The sequence below is a fragment of the Triturus cristatus genome, chromosome 4_2 (genome assembly GCF_964204655.1).
Source record: "Triturus cristatus chromosome 4_2, aTriCri1.1, whole genome shotgun sequence".
Taxonomy (NCBI): Eukaryota; Metazoa; Chordata; class Amphibia; order Caudata; family Salamandridae; genus Triturus; species Triturus cristatus.
Window position 1 is genome coordinate 370,481,806 of NC_140586.1, and position 23,572 is coordinate 370,505,377.

General features: G+C 43.4%; 1 protein-coding gene and 1 long non-coding RNA gene across 4 annotated transcripts in view; both read right to left on the bottom strand.

The window, feature by feature from the left end:
- LOC146833908 (coagulation factor XIII B chain-like) overlaps positions 1-23,572 on the bottom strand; it is an 897,095-nt gene that overhangs the window by 764,122 nt on the left and 109,401 nt on the right. The window lies entirely within an intron of this gene.
- On the bottom strand, positions 385-5,506 carry LOC146833910 (uncharacterized). The gene is made up of 3 exons (XR_014960627.1): positions 4,088-5,506; positions 2,538-2,648; positions 385-1,549 (listed from the first exon to the last, which is right to left on the bottom strand). It is a non-coding gene; the product is annotated as an uncharacterized LOC146833910 (long non-coding RNA).

Consider the following 23,572-nt stretch of genomic DNA (forward strand, 5'->3'; position numbering starts at 1 on the left):
TAAGGCCGGAACAGAACAAGAAATAGAAGTGTATGTAATCCGGGTCTCATCATGCATGCATTTCCTTTTTTATACCTTAACATATGGAATGGATATGGTATGGTAGTCTTCAATGATTGTCGTTTGTTTGTCTATGTATGCATACTGTTTTTCTATGTCAAACCTTTCCCAAAATCCCCCTTCCCATCCAATCAACGGACCCTAACCCTCTTCCCCCGGGCTGTGTGACTTATTGTCGAGGTGTAACTAAATTAAAAGTACACCAATACTTAATCACACACTTGCTGGGGCGGATGTGGTGAAAGCAACACTACTTCAATTTCAATGCAGAGCGATGATCTTCTTCTGCTTGCCCACCCATGAGTAGGATATTTCACAGGTTATTTTATTTAACAAAGGAACATATACCTCAGCATGAATTGCCGGCATTGATTTGATTTGTTTGTTGTCATTCCTCATATACAGCACTAACTGTTAGACTGTAGGCATAGCCAAGTCGACAAAACTATAGTTTGTAACTCTGTCTAGTAGGCTATCCTCATAATATCCAGCATTCATTTTTTTTGTCAAATATTTGAACATATAATTGTTGCTCGGTAAATTCTGTGATGTACTTCATTCAACTACTCCTCTAACAGTCTCTCAAAGGCGATTGACTATCTCCTTTTCTTTTTTTGGAAATGCTGCTACCCTGCCAGTGTATACTACTACTATACTACCACCACCACCCCAATCATGGCATGTATGAAAAAGGAAACCATCTTCACCATGCAGCCAGTGCTGTGCCACAGTTGGACATAAACATCAAGCACCGGTAAGAGAGAAGTTTGGGGGAGGCAGAATCAATAATGGACATGTCAATGATGTCAGTTTCAAACACCACTCCAAAGAATGCATAGTAGGACCAGTCAATGAGTGAGGTGTGTCGCATCTATCTGTTTGTGTCTTATACAGTCAGCAAATTATTGAAATCAAACACACGCTATGGGCGGCCATGCACCAGCAAAGAAACAGTGTGATGTAAAACAGTTACCCCACCTACAAAACATTAACAACATTGCATGTAACATAGAAAAATATATTTAATTGACCCTAACAAATAAACTAAACCCACAAAAGCTGACCCACCCCCCTCCCTAACCCCAACGACTGTCCATAGAAATAGAGAACGCCCAAACGAGTGAGGAAACAAACAGGAATTAAAAAAGGGGCAGTGACAGGGACTAACTGGTGGGGCGGGACTGGAGGAGGACACGAATCTGGTCCTCTAAATGGGCGACGCGGCGTCTAAGGCCGCGGCAGTTGCAACCACAGTGGGGGGGGGCACCGGAGATGGCACGGTGGCGGCGGGCAGCCGCCAGACGGTGGCGCCGTACCGCTGGAGGGCGGTGGCTGGGGCCCGGGGCACTGGAGGAGGCTTCAATTGCTGCTGCACTCTCCTCCTCCTCCTCGGCTAGGACCACCAGCCGCCGGTATTCCTGCTGGATTGCCTCCAGCTTCCGGCGCCGTGCCTTGGCGGCCAACTCCTTGCGGTTGATTTTCGGAGTAGCTGTGTATCAAAAAGAAAAAAACACGACAATTGTAAAATATAGTCTTAATAAAACAGTAGGACAAGGTAATTATTTATACACATAGTGGCATGGTAGAGTAGCACTATAAAATAAAGCACAGTAGTACATAACATTTTAAATGTCGCCCGTCCTTCTTCCTTCCACCTGTCTTACACTTTTTAGTTGAACAGTGCACCAGGTGCTCTTCTCCATAAAACTTTCAAAGCGGAGTTGAAATCAGATAGATGAGGCCATTGGTTACTCAATACTCTGGCTCCTAGTCCTATACCAATTAAAGGGAATTCTAGTCTTCTAGTTCACTCTTCAAACGTCCCCAAGAACTCATACTTACTTACGACATCGGATAGCGGGCGGACTTTGTCCGCCCGCCATCCGACTGCTAAAAAGGGTGGGGGTCCCGTGGGGACAATTAATTAGGATGATGCGCCCGGCACAGTGGCGGGCGCACCCTGTTATTTTAATTTTAAATTCTGGTTGGCTTTGCTGAAAGCAATGCTAAAATGTTGTGCTGCTTTTCCAAGCACAACATGACGGGCCTCGCACGGAGCCTGTCATGTTTTGCTTTGAAAGTCGGGGGGTACCATAGCATCGGTAGGTACCCTCCATGGGGGCCCCCAAGCATACTCTGCAATGTGTGCATGCCTTTCCGTGGCGGACGGTAATGCCGCCACGCAAAGGCATTCCAAAATGCAGATTATATGGCTGCCGGTGTGGTGAGAGAGACACCACCGCCATATTGAACCCTTTTCCGCCTAGACATGTCTGAATATTTTCTACAGGGATGGCGGGAGGTTTGCCCCTGCTGTGACGGCAGTGAATTCCAGCCAGCCCGGCGGGGGCAATACGCCCACCATCCTAATGGGGCCCTAATTCACAACTTTACAGTATACATAGACATACAGTACACCTTTGCAGTGAGTGTGCTGTCAAGTTCAACAATAGTTAAAGATTATGAATCTAACTTACCACCGCCTGCCACTGGTGCTGCCACTCCCCCTCCGTTGCTATCTGCAACTGCCGCATCCTCGCCCTCGGCGTCGCCTTCGCTGGCCCCAGCAATGGTGGTCGGTAGTGCGCCTAGAAAACATTACACATTTATTAGGCAACATATACACCTCCCCCCTATTGATCAGTAGCAAGGTTGAAAAATGAGTTAATACTAACATAAATCACTAGTACAAATCAGGTAGTAGTAGAGTAGACACTAAGTTATATGATCATTGTAGCATTTGCTTGATTAGCCCTAGCCATGCACATGTGACGTTACCTTTACCTTGCAGCTTCTTAAGACACCTTTGAGCCCACATGACCTGCCTCACACTGCTACTGTCTAGTCTACGCGCTGCGTACAGGCGGTCAACAAACATTAACCAGCCACTTTTTTAGGAAGAACTGGTGTACTACTGTTACTGTTAGTCCATATTGCTTATCCATAGATGCTACACTTTTTGGCACGGCTGAGAAATGCTTGCAAGTTGCAATATACTAACGCACACCATTTCTTTTTTCGCATTACAGACGCAAGATTCGCTTCTACGAACCAGAGCTTCTGAACGATGCACCAACTACCAGTACTAGGTTCTTCTGAGGTGAGGGGTCCCTTCACTCACATCTTCATTTATAAATGTATATAAACTAAATTGCTATGGGATGGTGGTGCTGCCTTCCACCACTTCAGTTATCATGATTTAATTCCCAACTGTATTAGTGTAACAATGTATTTTGTTTTAATGTTATTGATTTGCCGGTTGGTGCTGCTAAGATAACAGTGTACAGACCTTCTCAAATTGAAATAAAAATTTTAAACTTACATAGACTTCGTGGTATTTGGTGTGGAGTGGACTAACTTACACGATTGAGCAAATTAAAGTAAGGGTGTGCATGTGAATTGCTTCCACGACAGAGGTTGGGTGTGTTAATGTTCTGGGTTGTCTACTTGTTGGTTGTCTTGGGGGGAGGGTTCCGAGACCTAATAGGTATGACAAGACAGTACTATAGTCAAGCAGTGGAATTGTGGTGGGTGCGGAATTTCTGATTGAGGTGTGCAAGGAAGGTCCAACCTACCATCACCAACATCCTATTTTCTGGTGCAAATGTATGTGCAAGATCCCTACAACAGTTGTATGTCCTATAGGGTATCATATCAAAATATTAAGAAATCTGGTAGGGCTGTTGCTGTGAATTTTCAAAGCCTAAACATCAACAAGAGTAAAAAGTAGTACAAGACAACGACCCAACGGATTGTACGAGCTACTGGTGAATATGAGTTTTATATTACAACCTTTCACAAAGAGTGCCACTGGGCAAGACTAGCTACTACAGTACAGACAGACAGACTGATAGTATGTAGTAGTACTCAGTCATCGTAGCGGAGGCAGGGATAAGCTTTTTGAAACCGTACAGATCGAAGGATAATTGGTGGTAAAAAAATAGCATTTGGAAACACTATAGTTCGGGAGAAATGGGGCAGTAAAAGTTATGGAATAAGAAATATTATTAAAAACAAGAAGACTTACTGGGGCCAGCAGAGGAGCCCTCAGCGGTGTCCTCCTCGTGGTGTTCCTGTCCCGCCGACTGCCCAGTCCCTGCCCGTCTGCCCCTGGGTGCTGATGAACAGGAAAGATATAAGAAAGACAAACATTGATGGATGGTGTCAACTTAAGCAAATACAATTTTTTTCAACAACGGTCAAAAAACACTTATCTAAACAATTGCAATAACTACATTGACCGATCTCATCTGGTCAACATGTAATATCGGGGGATTCGCAGTTCGACTACTTAAGTTACTATTTATCAACAGTAATCCATTCTTCCATTCTGATTCCAGAAAACTAAGTTACAAGTAAGCCTAAGTATTAGTACAACCTACCACCCAACCTAGCCCACCTATTCCAGGCATGCCAATTGTACATTAAGTATGCATTTCGACTGTATTCCTCAACAATGTGTATGATCCAATCATGGAGGACACATTAACATGACTACATTTTTTGTATATACACAATTTTGGTTTGATTGATGCTCATCTGCTACTGCTAAGTAACTGCAAAGCCTACCTCCACTCATTGAACAAACTAGAAAGGTTCTAAAGACTGGCGTACTAGCAGCACGTCACGTAACTGAGTGAGGGGGCATCACGCATACCACTAACCAATTAGAAGCTCATACAAAGTACCTAAACCTATGTATCAATCCGCCCCTATCTATTAGTGACAGGACAAAGTAAGGAGTGGACATGAGTCACTGTAGCATTACGTAACTTAATTTCTCTAAAATAAACTCGTAAAGAATCACGCTAAGCAAGCGCAAACGCAAAGCTGCAAACAAGTAAGATTAGTAGTAGCGCAGAAGAGCACCTGTGTCATAATCACAGAAGACTTTTAAACATTATTAACCTGGAATGTATTGCAAGCAGCAACATTCTATCTGGTTGGAAGGAAAAAAAGATATTCGCAATATATAACATAGAGCAGAAGAACAGACACAAAGTTGTAATAATTAAATAGGTACTCACCAAGCCCCGGGACCTCCACTCCTAGCAGGTCCAGCAGGTCCTGCTCACGGTCCAGGATGTCGGACCACCGGTGCGTCAGCTGTGCCTGGGTGCGCCGGACCCCAGAGATGCGAGACACTGCCCGGCGCACCTTCCCCCACCGCTGCCGACGCTCCCGGAGGCCGTACCCGGACCCAGGCCTGCCACCTGCTGCCAGGGTTGAGGGGAGGTGGCGCTGCACAAAGAAAATTAGTGCAGCCAACTCCGCCTCCCCAAATAAGGCCCGTGCATGCACCCCTTGTGGGCGCCGCCTTCCGCAAGGAAGGCGGTCGCGGCTCTGGCTGCGCCGGCGAACAGCCCTGCCCTTGGACATGGTTCTGGGGACGGGGCGGGAAAGAAAAGGTAAAATAAATAAAGGAGTAAAGGAAATAAATAGCAGGCAATACAAAGAGAAAAAGTAGCTAAAAAACAAAAAAAAAGGTACACAAAAACCAAAAATATAGAGGCAGGAAAATAGTTAGAGAAATAATAAGTAATAAAGATCCGAAAAAAGTGGCTATAAACAAAGGATTGAAAAGATTTAGGGAGGATTGAAAATCAGGCCCCAGAACCATGCAATAGAGTGGAAAACAAGATGGCCGCGCCCGTTGCGACCACGTGGGCAAGTTCGCGCGATATTTTCTCCCTGAGCAAGCAAAAAGCAACGCGATCAAGTAAAAGCGATCGCGAACAGGAAATATCGACCGCGAACATGCATTGCGCGACCCGGAACAGGAAGTAAACAACGCCAGAGGGCGGGACAAGTGAAAACAAGATGGCCGCGCCCATGAGCGACCGCATGGGTAAGTTGGCGACCCGCGAACACGCAAAAAATACCGCGAACAGGCGGCAAAAAACTTCCGCATCTTCGCGATATTTCCGGCGTGTTTGCGGAGATTTTCTGCAATCTCGCGATAATTTGCGGAGGTTAATTCCGCAAATTCCGCCCACCCCTAGTTAGGTGTAGGAATACTACACCTACAGCAACGGGTGATTACACCACTTTGCCCCAGCTGTCGTGCAGCCAGTTGTGTCAGATTTGGGCGGCCATCCAGGGGTGGCATAATACATGCTGCAGCCCCTGGTAGGCCCTGGGTACACCGATGCCCTGGATACCTGTGGTATGCTGAGATAGGGACTGTCAAGGCGGCCCAATTCCAATTAGTGGATGCACCTAATGTACATGTGTGTTAATTTCGAGAGAGAACAGCTAGGCTGTGGGTCTGATTGGCAGGCCCACAGCCGGGGAAAGTCGTAAACCAATGAAGCAAAAGCAAAAAAAATCTGGGTGATCATAGGATTGCAGACCTACAATGACTAAAACTTGGAACTATTTCCTATGATAAATTTTTTATTTTCCAAATTTCAATTTTTCTTTTTTGGCACAGTAATCTGCTTCTAGTAGAACTAGTCAGAGAACAGGCTTCTTTGATACACTTTCAGAGACAAATTAGTCACCTTGTCAATACTAATTGATTTATGTAACTTAGCATGAAATGGTTTCGGCCTTTTTTCTTCTGTATTTACGAGCCATTTCATAATGTATATATGTAAGTTCATTTGTTTAGCATTCAATGTAAATATATGCTTGGAATGAAACATTGCTTTGAAACGTACAGCACCAGTATATTGTATGCATGGCAACGGTTTTTATGCATTTTACAAATGTATTTTTAGACATGTTCTTAGCCATCCATATGTAGCTATGTTTTAGATATGTTTAGCATATTTAGGATTTAGTAATGTCGTTCATACGAAAGTGGAGTGGGTGTTGTGTGTTGATGTAGATACCGTATATAGGTTTCCCGATTTATGTCCTTATATAGGCACAACTCGCATTGCCCATATTTAGGCATAGAAATCCTACCCTTATTTAGGCATTATCCATGCTAACCAAATACAGGCATGGCCACCTACATCCGTTCACCTACATCACAACGAGTTCTTGGAAAACCAGACTCTTAAGTCTTTAGGACTTCACCTTGCTTGGATATTGATTTCTCCAAGAACTCATTTATTATGCATGAACATCTATTCCTTAGGGGTTCATTCATGACGTTCTTCTGCCTGACTTTTATGTCAATACTGGCATTCCTAAACACCTTCAACGTATAAATATACCTTCACTTACCATGGCAAACCATGGTTCGGCTGCCTACTTGCACGACGCGGCTCGCCACGGCAAGTTCGGAAGGAAGTCAAGTCCCCGCCTGATGCACTGACCCGACGCTGTCATCCTCCTCGCAGAGAATCCAGCTCCAGTGTTTCTGACTCCCCTTGTGGGGTGTTAGAGATCGAGATTCGGAAAGAGATTGCAACATTACTCATTCTAAGGTATGGAGCGGACTAGAACCTAGAGGCACTTTTGGCAAATCTTGGCAACTCTAGCTAAACTAGACTAGGAGACAAACAGCACCTACTTCTTACCTCGTACTACACTTAGGTTAGGTACACTGAGGTAGAACTAGCTAGAAGCATCAGATGAGTATTAACATTTTAGCCTGTGTTATTTATGTATGTATTTTTATGAATATCTGTCATAGCTATAAACCATGCTATTGCAGTATTATTTTATCTTACTGTTAATGCTGTACATATTTTACTTCGCATTCTGTCTTACGATTGTAGCGGTTCATATCTCTTGCACGAGAAATAAGACTGTTCAATAAACCCTTTTTATTGAAACGCCCATCTATCTATTTCTGTGTAACTCTGTAGAAACGAAGCATGCACGATTGACTGAGTGAAAATGTTATCTATTGTTTCCACGATTCTGAGATTGTTCCGATTCTAAGGGAAACAAAGTTGTCATGTTTATGCGGTTGTCAGAAACTAATTCCTTCTTGTTTATTCGAGAAGTTTCTAGTGACCTCTGAGTTAGCTGGCACACACAAGTAATTAAATTTAATGTACTCGATAGAGACATACTGACCTCAGTCCTATGTCAAAACTATAGTGTATATCATTCCAATGCGCAGGGCCTATCAGGAATATAGGAACTACACTACAGTCCGGTCAGCACTCCTGCTCATGCCCGATCATCGCTCCTACCCCATCACTTCTACTGTCCCATCACTTCTCCTGCCCCGTTCACTGCTCCTATCCGTTCACTGCTCCTATCCGTTCACTGCTCCTGCTCGGTTACCGCTCCTGCTCATGCCTAATCACCGCTCCTGCGCCGTCACTTCTCCTGCCCCATCACCTCTCCTTTCCTGTCGCCTCTTCTGTCCCATCACTGTTCCTGCCCTGTTTATTCTATGTACAACATTGAAAAATTACACAGGGTGGTAAGTTCCCCACAGTCCTCTGTTTGGGGAAAGCTCCTCTGTAATCACTAACTACATCTCACTGGCACATGATATGCTAAAGTCAGACGGTGGGCCGTTGTCATTCTAAAGGGGATAATCAGCCTCAGTTGAAATGACAATGGGGCTATCCAGAGTCTGTGACAGCTTAGGGAGGGAATGCTGCAGCCTCTGGAGTTCAACAGAGAAGTGCGAGCTGGCCCCTGGGGACTTTTAATCTCTTGGGGCTTCTTGCAGGGAACGCTGTAATTAATGTCCAAAATTACGGACAAAAGACGTCCGTAAAAGGAATGATTATGGAGAACGGACATCACACCAAAATGACGGGGGTCCGTGAAATTTACGGACGGTTGATCACTGCAGTGAACAAAAACACACAGAGCCACTGTATGTTTAGTTAGCCTGCAGGACGGATACTGCCTTATGCAGCCTCACCCTCGTCCTTTTATTGGCCACTGTATGCAAGTGTTACTTCATGCAGTCCTCCCTTCCACTATTGTTTTATTGACAGGCGAACGGCTCCTGAGTGGTAACTGAGGCGTTAATTGGTCTTTGGACTGGGTTTTGCAAGCCCTCAGCTTCAGCATCATCGGTGGTCTGGCCGTCACTCTCTTCGATTGATGCCGCAAGTGCAGGTGACAACTTTTCAGCCACTGGATTGGGTGACGCCTGATCTATTGTAAACTGGTCACGGCTCTCCTCATGGTCTCTTCATGCGGGCTTGAAGAAACAGACATTGCAAGTGCTTTCCTCATCATTGCACCAGTTAGTGATCGTCGTGCAGTGGTGTGGCATTATGACCCATTGGTGGCTTTCACAAGGGAGCCTGAGCTTCTTACCTGGGTGTCTGTATTTTATGAAAACAAAGTCACCCAGGGTAAATGTCTGACTCCCGAGCTCTCCGCTGAATACTAGCCTCATGATTGGTGGCTCTTCTTCTCAGTAGCATTTGATCACCATCGATGGGAGTGGCACCCACTCCGGGTGGTGTGGAATTGTGTCTGTTAGGATGTACCCCATGCTGGCATGTACTGGGACATGCCCGGTGGTTGAGTGCAGTGTTTGGTGATATTCTCGCAGGAATGCTTGATAGCCCTTTCCAATGGTTGATGGTCTATGTGTGTGAAGCATAACACCTTATTGAATGTGCGTATGAATTTTTCAACTTCTATATTGGCTTGTGGCCAGCGGGGAGTCACTTTCCTATGCCTTATGCCCTATTGCAGCCTACTTCCACCAGTAAAAGTTGCATAAAAGTAGCCATGACTGGAAGAGACTTTAATTCGGTTTGGTCTGAGTTTTTTAAAATTTGGTTGACTTTAAAGAAACAGTATTAAGTCGACTTGGAGCAATGAAAAATCTATTAATGAAACATCACTCACATGTGGGCCTGCACAAAAAGGATGTAACCACTTCAACATGGTATGATAGCCCCCTTCTCCAAGTCTCTGCCTCTGCCAGTACTCATTTAAAGAGAAATGGTTTGGCCCCTAATCCGGGAAATATGGCCAGCACTGCCACTGACCTTTCCAAAGCACTAATATGGAGAGCTGCTCTTCGCTCACTCTCAGTCAGCATGTTCTGGACCTTCCACTACTGCTAAACCCAGGGCTGGTCCTAGAACTTCTGGGGCCCTGGGTGAAAGGGAAGATGTGAGGCCCCTATAATTTGCATGTAACATCCAGTCACGGCCGGCATGACTTGCATGTGGGAGGTCTCTCGGGGGTTCAAGCGGGGGGAGGTGGGGTTAATTTAAAAATAAAATAAACTTCCCTTCCCTGGTCTCGCATCATCTCTGCTCCTGACCTGCTCTCCTGGAAGCAGGCAGCCTCCCTCCCCTCCCCTGAGCCAATCACAATGCTGCAATGGCAGCATGGTGATTGGTCGGGATGCCGACCAGCGAGGCGCCTATGGGGAGGCCATTTTCTCAATGTAGGCTGCATTGCAACCTACATAGAGAAAGGCCAGAGTGCGAATGACTGGACCAAACAGTCAGCACCTTTAGCAGTGGGCAAGGCACTCCTCCCCTGCGCTAAAGCAGACCCGCCCACACCCAACCAAACACTTCTGCTTTCTCACAGTGCGAGAAGCAGAAACATAAAATAGAAGTTTTAGCATTTTGTGTTTCTGCTTCTCGCACCCGCACCGTGAGAAAGCAGTGGGACGACGCTCCTCCGCCCTAGTGGAGGAGCCGCCCTTGGTAACATCACAAGAAGTGACATCACAGAAAGTGACATCGCAGGACTATTGATCTTATTTGGCATCACTGAAGAGACCTTACGTGGATATCAGTAACATGGACAAAAAGATAAATATGCAAATGAAATAAGTCCATATATTTTAAAACTGTATTAAATGGATTACATTTGTCACATTGGATGGAAAAGCTAGGTGCAGATCTCACAAAGATGTATATTATTTACTCCTCGTTAACTGATTGTTTCCAGATGACTGCATGATACAATTTCCAGTTCTGCCTCATAAAGGGGGGAGTTCCTGTTGAGGTAATGAGGGGATGGATCATTCAAAATATAAAATGACACAAGAGAAACCCTCTCACACCATGGATATAATTGCAAATTTCAAAAGGCTTCTGTTAGAAATGGGATTTCTGGTTGGCTAGGGCATGCGCCTAAGCCAGGCAGAAACTACCACGCTAGTCAGGGCAAGGGAGTTACATGCTGAAGGTAACCCCTGCTCCCCCCCTTGGTAGCTTGGCAGGAGCAGTCAGGCTTATCCCAGAGGCAATGTGTAAAGCATTTGTGCAACACACACACACACACAGCAGCAACACACTAGGCACACCACAAAAGAAACTCCACACAAGGTTATATAAAAAATAGCCTTTGTATTATCCAAAACACATTAGAATCATAATTACACAGATACACTCTGCCAACTGGCACTAGGCAATATTTACAGGGGACTATATGCACAGGACAGGGCCAATCGGGCCACTGTCAGAACCTTTAGAAAGTACTAGTAGCAAATGTAAAACACAACCAGTAACTACTGGCAGAATACTGTACTCAGCATTATATTACCTTAGCATTAGGCATCATTCTAAAACATCATATCATAAACACATTATGCATCTCAGTAGGCATAAACACATTATGCGCTACGTATCACATTAGGCATAAACCATGCACCACAGTAACACTGCAAAAGTGCACACAGCACCTTAGCCTACACCCTGAAATGACCCCAGGCCAACTGGCCTTTCACTGGGGCTCAAATGCCCTCTGTCCCAAAGGTCAGGGCATAATTGGTGACTTCCAAATGGCCCTCCGGCTGCCAATGCAGCGAAATCACTGGTGCGCAAATGCACTGGGGGCGTGGGGTGCAAATCATCCCTTCCTGGCACAAAAAAATATTATTCCCACGTCGTTGCAGTTGCCCGCGCTCTTGCGGCGCAGCTGAGGAATGCAAAACAGGTCCTGGCATCATTGTGCCTCTTGAGCCCCGCTCTGGGACTCGGCACACAAAACTTGCCCCACATTGTAGCTGCCCTCAACCAGTGGGTCAGCTGTGCCAAATTAGCCGGGGCACCACTGTGGGACTCCTAAATATCAAATTGCCCAAACGTTGTAGCAACCCGCAACTGCGGTGCAGCTGTGATGATACTGGCACTAAACGTGCCTCTGGAGCACAACAAAATGCACTCCGCTCAGCCCCCACTCACCGGGGCTCTTTGGGACTCTTCCGGTTGCAGGGAGAAGGCACCCACAATATGCCTCGATCTCCTCCTGTGGCCACCTGAGCCTGCTTCTGACTTTGCCCGGGTCTTTCCTGAGACACAAGACTTCGACATGGAGCCCGCGAGGCTCCGGACGAGCCCTCTTCAGCGCGGCGGGACTTCCTCTCTCCCAGCTGGCCACGCCCCCTACCAGGCACTGCCACCTGGCTTCCGGGTCGGGCCGCAGCGGTGATCTCTCGCAGATCTCAGCAGCTCCCCCGGGCATCGGCAATGAGGGGTAGGCTCCCTTTTTAAATAAATACAAATGCAGGGTCGGCTCCCGCCCCAACGAGCATACTTGAGGGGTGGGCTCCCGCTAAAGGAGCACAAACGCGGGGTGGGGTCCCGCTATTTAAATTAGGATCAATGCGGGGTGGGCTACCGCAAAAGCACACCATGCAGGGTAGGCTCCTGATGATCAGCTGCACAAACGCGGGGTGAGCTCCTGCTTCTCCCAGCAACTCGGGGGAATCCCTATGCCGGGATTCCTCCTAAATCGTGACGCAGCCCGGCACTGCAGGACACACACACTTCTTCCTTTTCCTGGCAGAAATCCAGGACTCATGAGGCGCTAAGCCCACAGATTCAGGGCAAAGGCTGGGCACAGGCAGGCCAGCTCACAGGGCCCTCCAGCAGGGAGGCAGTCCCTTGTGGCGGTTCCTCCTGGGGCCCAGCAGCAACAGGTCGCAAGGAAGAACAAAAAGCACAACATTTTCATGGGGTCACAGCCCCAATATTTATACACCCTTTTCCTATTGCCTGCCCTTGGCACAGGGCTTGGGGGAACCAGTCTGAGCTGGTTCTGGGGGATTTTGGAGCACTCTGTTTACAGGGCTACTCTTCCCTATTGTCAGGTGGGGGCTCATCATCAGACACACCACAGGGGGGCGGAGCCGGAAATTCACCCAGGCAGGCACAGACCTATTCAGGTTGAGGGGACTACTCCTCCCACTACTCCAAATGCGGATCCCCTATTCAGCCTAGCTCTGACTCACGCTGCCCTCCCTGGAGCCACACAAACCTCACCAGCCACTGTCACTCCAAAGCCAGACGTGCAATCCACATCATGCAGGCAGACACATAGCACACAGAAATGCCAACTTCTAGAAGTCATCTTAAAGTGCTATACATCAATTGTTTTGGTGTGCAAATTTTAACTTTTTTTTGAAAAAGACACACAAAGACACTTTCTTTTTACAACAAACATTGAAACAACATCACTCATACCCATTCATACAAATCATATCTGAACAAACAATATTGATTCATAATACATTAAGAGGGCCATCAGAAGAATTTATACACAATTCAAAAAAGAGAGACACTATTTGATTTTGAGTGAAATGACGCCGACGCTTCCAGGGCAGTGAGCAATACAACACTTCGGACACCATTGTATCCAAAGAAAGAATCTAAAGTCAAAAGAATAAAAATACCGGCCACTCCCAGCTTGACAGACCAAACGCTACGTTCTAAGAATCCTCCTATTCCCTGCCCACAGTCGGGTCCACGAACTACCAAGACACCATAAGTCTATTTTGGAATTACTTTCATTTTTGGTTGTGTCTGCATTCGTGCAGCCTATCATTGGTCCTGATGAGGATCTCTCCAAGAAAAGCGATCTGAAACGCGTCGACCTTACTTTTCGAGGCCAATCATTTCACTCAAAATCAAATAGTGTCTCTCTCTTTTTTGAATTGTGTATAAATTCTTCTGATGGCCCTCTTAATGTATTATGAATCAATATTGTTTGTTCAGATATGATTTGTATGAATGGGTATGAGTGATGTTGTTTCAATGTTTGTTGTAAAAAGAAAGTGTCTTTTTAAAAAAAAAGTTAAAATTTGCACACCAAAACAATTGATGTATAGCACTTTAAGATGAGTTTTAGGTTCGTGGTATAATGTAGTACTATGTGATTTTCATGATCTCAATTTATTTGTGATTAAATCTGACAATAAAAGTCATCAGTGTTAATGTTTTAATGATTACACTATGAATCAAACATGTGTTAAATAATGGACAGCATTGGCAGCTCCTTAGGTTTTTGTTATTATTAGGCTAGGCCTTGCTGCCGACACAGCCAAGACCCGAGATTGTTTTTTCAACTTCTAGAAGTGGCATTTCTAAAATAGTGATAATAAATCTGCGCACAGCATTGCACAGCATTTTTTATTACTATTCCAATCATACCAGACTTGACCACGCTGCTCCTCTCATATCAGGAATTACCATTGAAACACTTATCAGGGAATCCCCAATGCATTCCTATGGTAGGTCAGCCTTACAACAGTGAGAAACCAAAATGGCCTTTTGTCACTACCAGGACTTGTCACACACTTAAAGCACATGTCCTACCTTCTACCTACAATGCACCCTACCCATAGGACTAGATAGGGCCTACCTTAGGGGTAACTGACATGTAGTAAAAGGGGGGTTACAGACATGGCACACACTTTAGGTGCCACATCACAGCAGCAGTAAAACTGCTCGCACAGGCCCTGCAATGGCAGAGGCCTGGGATAGGTTTGAAAGGGTACTTTGGTGGGTGGCGCAAGCCCACCAGTAGCATTTAATTTACCAGCCCTGGGTATATGAGATACCACTTTACAGGGGAGTGACAGGTAAATTAAATATGCCAAACAGGGGTAGACCAATCTTTACAATAATTCCCACTGAGAGCACACTCGCTTTACACTGGACAGCAGTGCTAAAGTGCCCAGAGTCCTAAAACCACCAACACCATGTCAGAAAAAAGGCTATGGGGAAGGCAAAAAGTTCAGGGATGACCCTGCAAAAGGGCCAAGTCCAACAGCTCCCTTATCTTTCTGTGCCATTATTGTGCTACCTTAGGATGACATTAATACTTCGTAATTTGTTTTAACGTAAATCCTCCCACCAGTATCCCACATACACATGCTAAGAGACGTAGGACAATCTTTTTTGTGTGTGGGCTCTTTACTCGACAGAATTATGTTAAGTGCAAAAAAGCAACACATATATTGCAAAATTACAAGACACCATTGCAAACAAATAAAGTTTGTACATAAATAAAAAAAGACTTAGAACAATCGAGACCACTGCTAAATCATACATTGACTTGAAGGTATGCTTAAGATTAAAGGGGTTTTCAAATCAACATTTTTGATTTGGTGTTAGAACCGTAGGAAGTAGAAGTGGCTGCCTTTAGCACTGGTGGAGCCCTGTGCGACAATGTTGGTGCTCCGAAATGATTCGCTCTGCCACAGATTCCCTCACTACCACCCTTTAACAGTGCCCCTCAAGTCTCCATAACCACATTCTCGCTCAGATACACTTAATTTGATTTACAGCACCACTGATACAAGTGTAGGGTGCCAGAGAAATTTATACCACACACTACACAGAGACAATCAATCATACATGTGTAAATCACAATAGGTAATGTTACATAAGACAAAGGACTAGGAGTCACATGACAATCATACTTGTAGGCAGTATAGTTTAATAGTGATTGATCTGGAGAAACACAAACTCTGAATTTAGAACGTAATACCATGGTTGGGGGTCCTCTTTAATAACCAGAATTGATTTCTGTCCAAATAAACCCTTTTTGCAACATTAGGATAATCAAAGAATGGGGAAATAACCATAACGCTGTAATTTATACCTTGCAGTTTGCATCCAGCTCTTAGATGACAGTTAATAGCTCATTGCTCTATGTTAGTATTTTGACTCATAAACTGCAAGTAACAATAGGATCTCTCTGACAAAAGCAGTAACCCACTGGCCGATTTACATTATGTGGACTTAGTGATCTGCATGGTACATGTTCTTTGCAGCAGGCACATTAATCCTCTGCGCTAACTTTCCACAAGTCAAAACTTCCACTTGACAAAACCCCATCTCTCTCTAGGAAGAATATTAATCACCGGAGTTATCATGACACTTTTATTGTTGCCAAAATTGCTGGAGTCCAGGAAGGAGGCAGCAAGTGCTTTTAGAAACATAATATACTCGCAAACATGACGCCCCCACTCTAAGTCAGCGCTCAGTGCAATCTAATCAGTCGCACCGCCCTAGAGCCTTCCTGCTCAAGGATCCTGTGACCTCAAGGACAGAGTCACTGTTGCTCTAGGGTGTGCTGCTTCGTAGACCTGCCCAAAAGACTCGAGATGAGCTTCAATAGTGGTTGTAGTGGACAAGCCTTCAAGGTTAATCCACACTTGCCACCGCCCTGGTCCACCTGCTGGTGCTCAGACACCATTCTTTTAAGGTCTTTCGGGGCCTTCTAAGGTCTAGCATGGGAATGTGCTCTCTCAGGAGAGTGGTCTGTCGGACTGGTCATGAAGGCTGAACCTGGTTCCCCAGTTCCAAATTCAGCAGCTCTGACAATAGTGCCACATCCTCTCCCCCACCGAACACCATACTGTACCACTGAGAGAAACTCTCACTGCCTTCAACTACAACCCAATTGCGCCCCGCTATAAATACCTGGAGGTGACTCAATTCAAATTAGGCACCAGACAAGAGCAATATGCTGCCTAAAAAAACAGTGACAACATCCTGGAAAAAGCAAACACTCATGAGGAATGTAAGATTAAGTAAAAGCATGTGAAATGTAAGCAGGAACAACATGGTTACCTTAACGCTTTTGCACTCACTATTCAGAAATCAATGAGTGCTTTTGCATGAAAAGTTAAGGCCATGACTACAGGGCCGGAAGAGACCAGTTTCAATGTCCATTGCTTATATCCTTACAAAAAATAAGCAATATGGTTTAAAAAGACCACATTCATGAATACAGAGCCGCGGTATGCATTTTGTTTTCCAATCCGCCCATCAAGCAGGTATTGCAGTACATCCAGGAATGGTGCACTTACCCACCCTGGGAAAACAATGCTGTTCAGAGAAAGACAAGAAAACAAAAGTAGCGCTTCACTGGCAAACTCTGTAAAGTGGCACTAATGTGTTTTGGGTGTGAATAAAATCAACCTGGCCCCTTTTCGACCCACTCTGTCTTGCTTTAGTTATTTTTTACTTTTTGGATTCGTTTCACAGGGGAACACATAAAGGAAAGGAAAGAGGGAGTACTGGCTACAAGACACAGGGAAGGGGGCCCCCACACCTGGACCTTGCAGCTTGCTCTAGTGCTTAGAGGACCAGGGAAAGGGGTTCCCCCTCCCCTGGGCCTTCGAAGCAGTAAGAAGGAGAATAGAAGCCATCCCTTTGTTTTTTTTTTGCAAGCCATAGACTGTCTTTAATCTGCTAGCTGTTCCGAGTGGTCAAGGACGAAGGAGGATTGCTACTTTAGCACACTATTTTCCACTCCAAAAGACATAGGTCACCCTTCTCCAGTGTGACCTGACGGTCTGACAAATACCAACTTGCATTCCCTCTGTCAGGATGAAAACAACTTTTACCACTGGGAGTTGTAAGGCTTTAATCAGCTCTGATGATGGCAATAATGATACATATGATTTTAATTTGCCTAGTCAGACTTGCAAAATATTGTGCAATTTAGGATCCCTATATCAAAGACAATGGGAAAAATAGGAACATGGAATGTGGCTGGTCTGGGCTTAAAAATGAGTTATTTGGAATGGTTAAATCATATTTACAGTTACGGCCAAGTCATTGCAATACTTATGCAAACATGACTCACCGCGTACCACAATCTATACCACTGCATAATAGATTTGCAGCATTTAGAAGATGCAGTGAAATAGATTGACTCAGAAATGACTTGGCTGGGTCGTCTGTCATGAAAATGGATTACATCATCAAGAATAGTGTGGTAGATGTTAACATGACCTCACAGAAGGTAGTAAATTATATGTACGACACCTTGTGTAGTAATGAGTGCGATGATGATACTAGTAACCTGGCGATGAATTTAAAGATTGATGATTTACCAGTACTATTGCAAAAAGATGATCTGGATAAACACATGATAAGCAACATTGAATATACTTGTACTGGTAATTTGATGAAAGCCGGCCCTAGTATACTTTCAAGTGCATCACTAAACCTCATGACATGGAATGTAGCAGGGATCAAAAATAAAATTAACGATGTGGTGGAATGGCTAAAAACGCTAGAGGGGTGCGCGTTAGTTTTACTGCAAGAAACTTGGTGCACTGAACCTTTTTTTTAAATGGCTACCAAACTGTCTGTTCTAATGCCAGCCCATCTAGGATGGAAAGAGCTAAAGGAAGTCTAGCTACACTAATTGCTACCACATCGCCCCTGATTAAAAAAAACAAAACGTTTAACTCATCTGCATATTATCAGTTCTTGCTTTTGCACTCAAAAGGAAAGCAGGTCATCATTATAAAACATTTTTATAATAATGTATTTGATAAATCAAAGAGCAAAATAATTGGGTTACTAGAAAATGATTTGGATGTCTTCCTGGAAGGCATAGGTGGTGACTATGTATTAATATGGGCAGGGGACTTTAATTGTGTTAAATGCGTTTACGAAGCAGGAGAGTCCTGCGGATATTTTGATCATCTAGGAGATAGAATCCCCCATTTTTCCCACGATTTGTATCGGGAATCCATTAATAATGCGGCGCATAAATATGATTTGGTGATCCTGGAACCCAACACTGGGGAAGGGGAAACTAATATACAAACTTTTGTAGGAGCAAGGTCTTCCTCAATATAGATCATTTTATTGTATCAGCAAACTGCAGTGAATTAGTGGAAAAAGTCCTGATTAATATCAGCCTTCTTAGTGACCATCATCCCCTAATAGTGTCATTAAGACTAAATATGACACTCAAAGAACAGGGTAAGAGAGTGGAAAACGACATTGTTACACACGGGAATAATGGAGTGTCAATAAAATGGTCAGGAGTGAATCCGGCTATATTTATGGCAAACTTTGAAGATAAAATACCAAGGGATCTAGAAGCCTGCCTGGATAGTTCTGCCTCGAGCTTGGCGATAAATTACAACTGCAATTGCAGGCGATTTAACTAGTAAAAGACAGAGGAAGGTTTCTGACCCTAACCCTAGATGGTTTAACCATGAATGTTCAAAGTTGAATGGGGAATTGAAATCAGCATAAAGCAAATTCCAAGAGATAGTGCAAGGATTTGCAGTTTGAGGAAAACCTATAAAAATATCTTGAAAGAAAGAAAAAGGGAGATCCGTGAAGGGGCTTGGGAGAAACTAACCCAGGCTCCAGAATGAAAGATTCAGCCCTTTTTTGGAAAATAGTTAACCATCCCTTTTTTAAGGAGAATACGTCAGTAAGCATTGACACTGTGGTATCCCCGGAAGATTGGGGTGCCCATTTTGAAGGCATTTTTAACTCAGATGGTGCAAAAATAAGTGAGAGGGGAAAAGCAAACTTCATATCGGTAGAACCTGTTAAATCCCCACCAATATCGCCAGAAGAGATTAAATTAATTTTGCAAAAAAGTGCGAATGGGAAAGGTGCAGGTGCAGACGGTGTACCTATAGATGTTTTTAAGTATAATATGTATTTCTGGATACCAATTTTAATGAATGTTTTTAATGCCACCCTTCGGGGTTTCTTACCTGCTACTTGGGTTGAAAGTATCACTGTACCAATCTTTAAAAAAGGGGACAGAGGGAAGGCCAATTGCTACCACCAAATATCTCTTCTGGATTCCACGTCAAAATTGATGGGCCGAATAATGTTGAAAAGACTTGAAACGGGCCAATGAGAAAAACATTTTGACTGGTATGCAGTATGGATTCAGAAGAGGTATTGGGATGGTAGAGCAATGTCTATACTTAGAGCACATAATAGAGAAGTATACATTAGCAAAGGATGGGGCACTACACCTCTGTTTTGTTGACCTCACCAGCGCTTTTGATTTAGTCAACCATTGTAAATAATGGCAAACATTGAAAGAGCTAGGGGCCCCCATTGATTTAATCACATATGTATCCCAGATCTATACCCTCTTAACTTCTAGGATACGGTTTGGGAAAATGGGGGAATGTACACCTGACTTTAGGGTCATGTGTGGCATTAGACAGGGTTGGGTACTAGCGCCCCTCCTGTTCTCCCTTTATGTTAACAACATAGACCCCTTTTTACAAAATCTTAGCATAGATGCTCCGAAAGTTGAGTCTAGCCATACGCCAGTACTACTCTACGCAGATGACGCTGTCCTAATATAAAGGACAGTGAACGGCCTACAAAAACTCATAGAAAATTTTGCTCAGTACATGAATGATAAAGATCTTAAATGAAATCTAAATAAAACCTTTGTAATGACATGTGGGAGCTGCAGGTCTAAAAACAAGCAACATCAGAAGTCATAATTAACAGAGTTTCATATTTCTCCTATCGGGGGATGCTTTCTAACAAGAATGGTACATGGAACACCCATATTGAATTATCCAATATGAAATGCGTAAGATCTATAGCGAGCATTTTCAGATTTTCAGCAAAAATAGGTAATAAATCTATCCGAGAAATTTTAGCACTTTACCGGAGCAAATGTATCTCAGGGGTTTGTTATGGGGCAGCAATTTGGGGGAGATCTAACACCGTCTCCCTACAGATTCAAGAAAACAAGTTCTTAAAAAGATTGTTGACAGCCCCCAGTGTGAATGCAAACTATATAATCCATGAAGAACTATCAGCCCCATACATTAATGATATAATAAATGCTGCCAGCCTCACCTTTTGGCATGGTGTCTGGTCAAAAGACAAAACAAAATTTACAAAAGACTTGATCATGGACTGTTTAGCTCTCGATTTAAGTAGAAAGATACCATGGCTGGAGTACATTTTTAACCTCCTAAAATATTGCAAAATCGACATTAATGGGAAAGACCCAGGAGTTTAGAAAAAAGGAAGTTAAGATAATTTTTTTTAAAGTAATGGAAAATGAAAGAGAACGTACTGCTAGCCTAAAACTTAGCGTCATTTCATATTGTGAACGACTGCTTGTGAGGGGCATACAGCCATATTTAATATTGGTGAGAAACGTCATTAGAGATTCTACCTAACAAGGTTAAGAATGGGTACAATACACTATTTAGTTGCTTTCCCCAAGGTGGAAAAATGGTGTCACAAACTGCCAAATTGCCCAATCTATACACTCCACAATGCACTTTAATCTTTTTTGTAGTTTTTACAAGGGCATCCGGAAATCAATTTTAAACCCCTTCTTTTTATCTAATATGCTTTTTAATTTTAAATATGCTTTCAACTTTGCATGTAGTCTAGAAAATGTGAAAATCATAAACTCTGTAATTTGTTTTGTACAACTTGCAATTAGGAAAAGAAATCTTGAAGACTACTCTTAGTACTGTTTTTAATCGTATACCCTTGATAAGATGTCAATCTCTGCACTTTAGGTATTAGTGTGCATTTTTATGCACCAGCACTTTGCCCCTTAAGATGAATGCAAAGTCCTTTGATTAGCTTATAATGTATTATTGCATCTTGCACCCAAAAAAAAGGTTTAACGACTGCCTTATGGATTTCAACCATTTGAAAATGTATTTTATAAATTATCTTCCTGTATGAATTAGAGATGACAATGTAAATATAGGAATGTTTTTATAATAGTATGCTTTTATGGTGAGATTTGTTGCACCGAATAAAGCTGATTTTGATTTGATTTGAACTGACGGTCTGACAAATAACAACTTGCATTGCCTCTGTCAGGATGAAAACAACTTTTATGACTGGTAGTTGTAATGCTTTAATCAGCTTTGATGATGTCAATAATGATACATATGATTTTAATTTGCCTAGTCAGACTTGCAAAATAGTGTTCAATTTTGGGATCCCTATTTCAAAGATAATGGGAAAAATAGGAACATGGAATGTGGTTGGTCTGGGCTTAAAAATGAGTTATTTGGAATGGTTAAGTAATATATACAGTTACAACATCATCGCCTTCCAAGAGGAGCGGGCTGTTAGCAACTATTAAAATAAATGTTTTGACACTCACAACTGCAATATCATCCATGCTGTCGGCAGGGAGTTTTAGAGATTTTCCATCCATTCCTTGGAGTTTTTTTCCTTACTATGGATGTGTGATTTTAACATGTGTTGCTGTGACTGGCCTAGCATGGTGATTTGTAGTTTAAGTGATACTCATGGTGAATCTTTAACGCAATTTAGCCACAATCCTTATTAGGATGTCCTAAATGAGCTTGTTGTAATACATGACTGCACTTTGCTTTTGACTGATTTGCTGATTCCCCTGTCCTAAAGCCAACATGGCTCTACCCTTGGAAATAGATAAATGCATGGAAAGATAGCTCATTCCTAATAAATGCCTGATTCCTCTTCCCTTCGATGATTTACCAGTGCCAAGATGTCCGTTGGGGTATAGCAGCACTTTACAAATTCAAAATAATAATAATAACAACATGCACAGGTAGGTAATGCCACTGCATCATCGACTTCCTTCTGTTCACAGAGGATTTGCTAAGACTTTTTTCTGCTTATGAAGTTCATGACAATGTATTTAGCGATCTCAACTCACTTGCAACAATCTTTTTCTGCAGAGAACTACCCATGTAGATCTATAGGACACCCATACCTCTAGATGCTACAAAAAACACAAAGGTGTATTACACAAATATGAATGGATTGACAAACAGAAGTTGTTTAGCAGCATTGTCACTCATAATATAGAGTTACTCATCATGTGTTTGAATGCTGACGGCCCCACTGAAAATACAATGTGCTTTAACTGTTTGTGTAAAACAATTGGGAGAAGCTTATCCTTCAGATTGTCAACTGCCAGCAGGAACCTTTGAGATTGTTTCATTCTAACTGCTCTAAAGCGCAAGCAGCCTTGTTTAAACCTATCAAAATGGTTCCATGAGATTTTGAACTTGTTAGAAAGTGTTGTATATGCTGCAGGTTAGCACTTGCATCTAGGAAAAGTGAGATCGATCTGAGGCCTGCAAGTCCTTTGTGGCAGCTAGTAAATTAAAGTATTCTCAGCTGTTTTTGAAGGTGATAAATAGCCCTCTTTTTAAAAGTCACATTGAGACAGAGATTGCTACTGTGATCACTCCTGATACATGGGTAGAGCACTTTAAAGAGGTGTACTAAAAATCGGAGTTTCCGATTTATCCTGGTGCCTCATTTGCTGATAATCTAACTGCACATGCTCCTTAAATGGTGTTGGGCTTTGCTCTTTTTTGCAGGGTCATCCCAGAACGTTGATCAGTGCTAAAGTGCATATGCTTTTCCTGTAAATTGTTGTTAAGGATTAGTGATTCCATGATTGGCATATTTGATTTACTAGTCAGACCCTAACACAGTGCACTATCTGTACCCAGGGCCTGTAAATCAAATGCTGTTGGTGGGCTTGCAGCACTGATTGTGCCACCCACAGAAGCAGCTTGTACAATGTGACTCAGGACTGCCATTGCAGAGCTTTTGTGCAGTCTGGGACTGCCATATCGACTTGGCAAGTTCAC